The sequence below is a fragment of the Loxodonta africana genome, chromosome 3 (genome assembly GCF_030014295.1).
Source record: "Loxodonta africana isolate mLoxAfr1 chromosome 3, mLoxAfr1.hap2, whole genome shotgun sequence".
In the NCBI taxonomy this organism is placed as follows: Eukaryota; Metazoa; Chordata; class Mammalia; order Proboscidea; family Elephantidae; genus Loxodonta; species Loxodonta africana.
Window position 1 is genome coordinate 143,621,889 of NC_087344.1, and position 6,864 is coordinate 143,628,752.

The 6,864-nt window shown below is 41.6% G+C and overlaps 1 non-coding gene across 1 annotated transcript; it reads right to left on the bottom strand.

Annotated features, from left to right (window-relative positions):
- Positions 1-6,555: 6,555 nt before the first annotated feature.
- Positions 6,556-6,640, bottom strand: TRNAR-UCU (transfer RNA arginine (anticodon UCU)). The gene is given in 2 exon segments: positions 6,556-6,591; positions 6,604-6,640. It is a non-coding gene; the product is annotated as a tRNA-Arg (tRNA).
- Between the last annotated feature and the right edge of the window lie 224 nt (positions 6,641-6,864).

Consider the following 6,864-nt stretch of genomic DNA (forward strand, 5'->3'; position numbering starts at 1 on the left):
AAAAGAATTGGTTGACGTTCAACCATTTGAGGAGGTAGCCTATAATCAAGAACCAAGGGTACTGAAGGAAGAAGTCCAGGCTGAACTGAAGGCATTGGAGAAAAACAAGGCTCCAGGAATTGATGGAATACCAATTGAGATGTTTCAACAAACAGATGCAGTGCTGAAGTGCTCACTCATCTATGCCAAGAAATTTGGAAGAGAGATTAGTGGAAGAGGTCTTTATGCCTATTCCAAAGAAAGGTGATCCAATCAAATGTAGGAATTACTGAACAATATCATTAACATCACACACAAGTAAAATTTTGCTAAAGATCATTCAAAGGCGGCTTCAAAAGTACATCGATAGGGAACTGCCAGAAATTCAAGCCGGATTCAGAAGAGGACACGGAACCAGGGATATCACTGCTGATGTCTGATAGATCCTGGCTGAAAGCAGAGAATACCAGCAAGAATGTTTACCTGTGTTTTATCGACTGTGCAAAGGCATTACACAGTGTGGATCCTAACAAATTATGGATAACACTGCACAGAATGGGAATTCCAGAACGCTTAATTGTGCTCATGTGGAATATATACATAGATCAAGAGACAGTCCTTTGAACAGAACAAGGGGAGACTGCATTGTTCAAAGTCAGGCAAGGTGTGCGTCAGGGTTGTATTCTTTCACCATATTCATTCGATCTACATGCTGAACAAATAATCCAGAAGCTGGAATATAAGAAGACAACTGCAGGATCAGGATTGGAGGAAGACTCATAAACAATCGGCGATACGCAGATGACACTACCTTCCTTGCTGAAAGTGAAGAGGGCTTGAAGCACTTACTGATGAAGATCAAAGGCCACAGCCTTCGGTATGGATTACACCTCAACATAAAGAAAACAAACCTCCTCACAATTAGACCAATAAGCAACATTATGATAAACAAAATATTGAAATTGTCAAGGATTTAATGCTCAGGGAAGCAGCAGCCTAGAAATCATACGACGTATCGCATTGGGCAAACCTGCTGCAATAAAAAAATAGGCCTCTTTAAAGTGTTGAAAAATAGAGATGTCATCATGAGGACTAGGGTGTGCCTGACCCAAGCCATGGTATTTTAAATTACCTCACACACATGTGAAAGCCAGACAATGAATAAGGAAGCCTGAAGAAGAGTTGATGCATTTGAATTAGGGTGCTGGTGAAGAAGAATACTGAATATCAAATGGACTGCTAGAAGAATAAACAAATGTGTCTTGGAAGAAGTACTGCCAGAGCGCTCCTTGGAAGCGAGGATGGCAAGGCTTCCTCTTATGTACTTTGGACATGTTATCAGGAGGGACTAGTCCCTGGAGAAGGACATCATCCTAGTAAAGTAGAGAGTCAGTGAAAAAGAGAAAGACCTTCAACAAGATGGACTGACACAGCAGCTGCAACAATGAGCTCAAACAGAGCAGCGACTGTGAAGATGGTGTGGAACCACCGAGCAGTTTCGCTGTTGTACACAGGGTTGCTATGAGTCAGAACCAACTCGATGGCACCTAACAACAGCAACGCTCCTCAGTTTTAAATTAAAAGATCTGCATTATATTCAACTACATGGCTCCAGCACACTTCATTTAAACAGACCATTACTGACAGACATCTATTTTGTTTGGTGCCGTTACAAACAATGCTGTGTTTGCAATTCATTTTATAGTAATTATATGTCGATCTTTATATTCAAAAATTGCAAAATATTGGAATATTAAAATAAATATATACCACAACAAAGTGGGACTCATTTCAGAAATGCAAGAAGGTTGAATATTAGAAAAATCTGATAATATAATGCATAATATTAATAGACCAGAGAAGAGAACTCTCCATAGATTATTGACAAATAGAGAGTTATTTTCTTAATGTGATAAAATCTGTGTGTGTGAGCATATGCCAATCCCTGCTTAGTGGAGATGAATTCCTATAGTAGTCAGGAAAAGACAAGGAAGCCCACTATCACCACTATCACAAAAAATTACTTGGTATTTTCTGTTGGTATAGTTAGGCATAAAAATTAGAAAGGAGAAGGTAAAATTATCATCATTATTTTTGGATGATAAATTTCCAGAAAACAGAACTACCCAGACCCAAAACTAAGTCAACTAAAAATCTATTTTTTTCTTTGAAATATAATTCACATACCATTAAATTCATACTAAAGTATACAATTCAGTTTTATTTTGGGATATTCACAGAGTTGTACAACCACCAGCACTAACTCCAGAATATCTTAATTACCTCCAAAAAAACCCTGTACCCATTAGCTGTCATTTCACACTACCTTTTTCCCCATCACCTGACAACCACTAATCTACTTTTTGTATCCATGGAATTGTCTATTCTAGACATTTTATGGAAATGGAATCATACCATATATAGCCTGCTGCGAGTGACATCTTTCACTTAGCATAATGTTTTTGGGTTTATCCATGTTGCAACATGAATCACTGCTCCATTTCTTTTTATTGCTGAATAATATTCCATTGTATGGAAATCCCACATTTTGTTTATCCATTCATCAGCTGATGGACATTTGGGTCGTTTCCAGTTTGGGCTGGAACATTTGTGCAGCAGTGTTTACATGGATAAATGTTTTCAAGCCTCTTGGGTATGTACACAGGAGTAGACTTGCCGGGTCATATGGTAACTCTATGTTTAACCTTTTGAAGAACTGTCAGACTGCTCTCCAAGTGGCTGCACGATTTTACATTCCTACTAGTTGTGTACAAGAATTTCTATTTCTCCACATCCTTGCCAACACTCCTTATTGATTACCTGTTTTATTATAATTATCCTATTGGTTGTAAACAGTAGTGATGGTGGTGCAGTGGTTAAAACATTTGGCTGCTAACTGAAAGGTTTGAACCCACCAGCCGTTCTGCGGGAGAAAGATGTAGCAGTCTGCTTCTGTGAAGATTACAGCCTTGGAAACCCTATGGGGCAGTTCTACTTTGTCCTATAGGGTTGCTATGAGTTGGAATCCACTCAATGATAACAGGTATGGTGAGTGTGAAATGGTATCCCACTGTGGCTTTGAACTGAAAAACTATTTTAAACAGTAAGATAATTCAATAAAATGGTGGCTTATAAATTATTTAAAACATCAAAAGCCTCCTCACATAAAAACCATAACAACTTAGAAAATATAACAGAAGAAAAGATCTCGAGAAAATGATACATTATCTAGGAATAAAGTTAACAAAAAAGGCCAAGATCCACATGAAGAAAACTTTAACATACTCCCAAATAAGGGCTGTACACGTGGAAAGGCAGAGCTGTTCTCTTTTTTCCCTGCTGCTCTTAACAACATATCATGCTCTTAACAGCATCATAATTATGACTCAATGTCATAATCAGTTCAATTCTCCCTATATTAATCTATAAATACAACATGACCTCAATAAAAATACCTAAGATTAGAGTCAGACTAGCTGTAACTAAAGCTCATGTAGAAAGGCAATGCAGAACTGTGGTTTCACCCAGAGGACCAGCTTTCTAGGGTTCGCATACAGGCTCACTAATTAGCTGTGTGTCCTTGGACAAGTTACTTAACCTTTCTGCATCTGTCATGGATTGAACTGTGCCCCCCCTCCCCCAAAATATGTGTCAACTTGGTTAGGCCATAATTCCCAGTATTGTGTGGTTGTGCTCCATTTTGTATTGTAATTTTATGTTAAAGGGGATTAGAGTGGGATTGTAACACCCTTACTAAGGTCACATCACTGATCCAATGTAAAGAGTTTCCCTGGGGTTTGACCTGCATCACCTTTTACAAGAGATAAAAGGAAAGGAAGCAAGCAGAGTGTTGGGGACCTCATACCACCAACAAAGCAGTGCAGAGAGCAGAGCGCTTCCTTTGGACCCAGGGTTCCTGTGTGGAGAAGCTCCTGGTCCAGGGGAGGACTGATGACAAGGACCTTCCCCTAGAGCTGACACACCCTGAATTGGGACTTTCAGCCTATTTTACCATGAAAGAATACATTTCTCTTTGTCAAAGCCATCCACTTGTGGTATTTCCACTACAATAGCACTAGATGACTAGGACAGCATCTCAGATGCCTCTTCCTTGAAAGGTAGTATTAATACCTACCTGGTAGGGTTAGCAGAGAATTAAATGTATTAAAATGCATGAAACACTTAGAATAGTACCTGGTATATAGCAAGTGCTAAATAAGTACTAACGATTATTATTATACAGGAAAAATAACACTTTGAGAATAGGCAGGGGAAAAAAATCTTAAGGAATAAAAGGAGTTATGATGGAGAACTGGTCCTGCTAGATATTAAAACATCACGGTTCTGGTGAAATCAGAACTAAAACAGATGGATGAATGGAAAAGAACAAAGGATCCAGAAACTCAAATGCATATGGGAATTTAGAAAGTGATAAAGGTGGCATTTCAAATTACTGTAGAAAAGGAGTATCGTTCATTATCAGTGATCCTGGGACAAAACCCCCACTTTGCTCCCTATACAAAAATACATTCCTGATGAAGAAAAGAATTAAATGTAAAAATAAAACCATAAAAGCACTAAAATAAAACATGAGGAAATTATTTAATAATCTGAGTGCATTATGACCCCAAACCTAAACCAAAAAATCTAAACCCACTGCCATCAAGTCAATTTCAACCCTATAGGACAGAGTAGAACTAATTTTCCACAGGGCTTCCAAGGTTGTAAATCTTCACAGAAGCAAACTGCCACATTTTTCTCCAGCTGCGTAGCTGGTGGGTTTGAACCACCGACTTTTCAGTTAGCAGCCCAGCACTTAACCACTGTGCCACCAGGGCTCCCTGACTCCTAACCTAGAAGCCATAAAAGAAATGATTGATAAGTCCAAATATATGAATTTCTGCAAAACCAGAAAAACAAAACAAAATACTTTAAACAAAATAAAGACACACACAACAAACGGGGAAGGAATAACTGTAACACCTATCACAAAAAAGGGCTGGTCTCCTTACAAACTAATAAGAAAATGACCAAAACAATAAAGAAATTAGCAAAAGTCAGAAACAGATCACAGAAGAGGAAATACAGATTATTATACACATGAAAAGATGCTTGGCTTCACTCATAAACGTCATGAATTAAATCTACAATCAGATACCATTTTTTATTTGTTTGATACCATGTATGTTGTGAGAAAAGAGGCATGTTGCTGGTTAGAGTAAACTGGGTACAATCTCTAGGATGGCAATTTGGCAGTATCTACCAAAGAGTGCATGGATTAAGAACGCACAAACCTTTGACCCAGCAATTCAACTTCCTAGGAACCTATCCTACAGATAAACTTGCACTTGTGTACAATACTATAAGAATAAGGATATTCACTGAAGCACTGCCTGTACAGGAAAGTATCAGACACCTAAATGTCCAACTATTGGGGAGCGTTAAAACATTATGATCCATACGTACAACGAAAAAGGCAGCTCCACATGTATCAATAAGTGTAATAGGCAAGTACAGCATACTAGCAATTCTGTTTTTATAAGGCAACGTACCACACATCAATAACATCAACAAATATACACAGACGAGTAATACATAAAATGCTCACGTGTATAAAACAAATCTGATAATATCTCCGAGAAACCATTATCACTAAAAGCTTGTGAGGGAGCCGTAAGCCTGGAGTAGAGAAATAACAAGGATGTTTACTTTTCTCTCTCTGTTTTTTAATCACTTCGTATTTTGTACTTTTGCATGAATTACCTGTTTTGTTTGTTAGAATGAATTTTAAAAATTCCAGTCATTCATTTATTCACATTTAGTGAGGTAAAATCCTAACCTTGTGCAAAGCTACGAGTTATCAAGAGAAGAGGTGCAAGACAGGGAGTGATTTCTGCCCTCGTGTTCCAGAGCGGACTCTGGACCTCTTAGCGCAGGCATCACCGCGCGGGCTGGGGAGGGGAGGGGACTGTCTTCTCAGAAATACAGATTCCTGGGCCCCACCCCAGACCAACTGGATTAAGTCCCGAAGTGATGCCCAGAAATCTGCATTTCTGACAGGTCCCCTCCTGATTTTGAGGCCCGCTGGGCTGGAAAGGCAGCCAGCCGGCGCTGCGCAGAGTGAGGTGAGTTCCGCGGTTCTCATCCCTCGTCCCTCGCTAGCAGCCACGGTCATGCTCCGGGCGTGGGGGCAGCTCTCCTCAAACACCCGGGACCCGACCTTCCTCAGCGTCCACCGTTAGGCCGAAACGGCAAAGAGCTGCGGATCGAGGACCCCACCCCACACCCAGAATGCAAGGCCTCACTTCGCTGTTTGCTCCTTTCCGGCCTCGTCGCCGCCGCCCGGGGTCGCCCCAGGCCCCGGATCCGGTTCCGGAGTCGGCTGGGCTCAGGCCTTTAGCAGAAAGGCCTAGGGGAGCTAAGAAGGCGGGGAATCCCCGAAAGCCGCCAAATACGAAAGGGCCGCAGAAGCCAAAAGTTGGGAGAGAAAGCAGGGAATGGGGGCGTGTCAAGCTGTTTAGGAAAAGGAGAGAATGAGACGAGTAGAAAATAAACTGCAGGGGAGAAAAAGCACTGCGACTCCGCCGGGACTCGAACCCGGAACCTTTGAATGCCTTCAGCCTCTAGAAGTCCAATGCGCTATCCATTGCGCCACGGAGCCACCTGTTGGAGCCTTCGCGCATCTGCTATATTAAGCCAGAGGCGACGGCCCTGCGCCCTTCCCACCGCCAGTCCCGGAGTCTGTGCTGCCTCGGCCCGCCCGCCCGCTGTGTTTAGGACACTGGAGCGGAGGCAGCCACCGCCAGACGCGGGCCGCAGGCGCCTGTCCTCCCCGGCTGCCCCCTCTTAACGAGCCTGATGGGCCCGACAAGCGCAAGGCAGCCG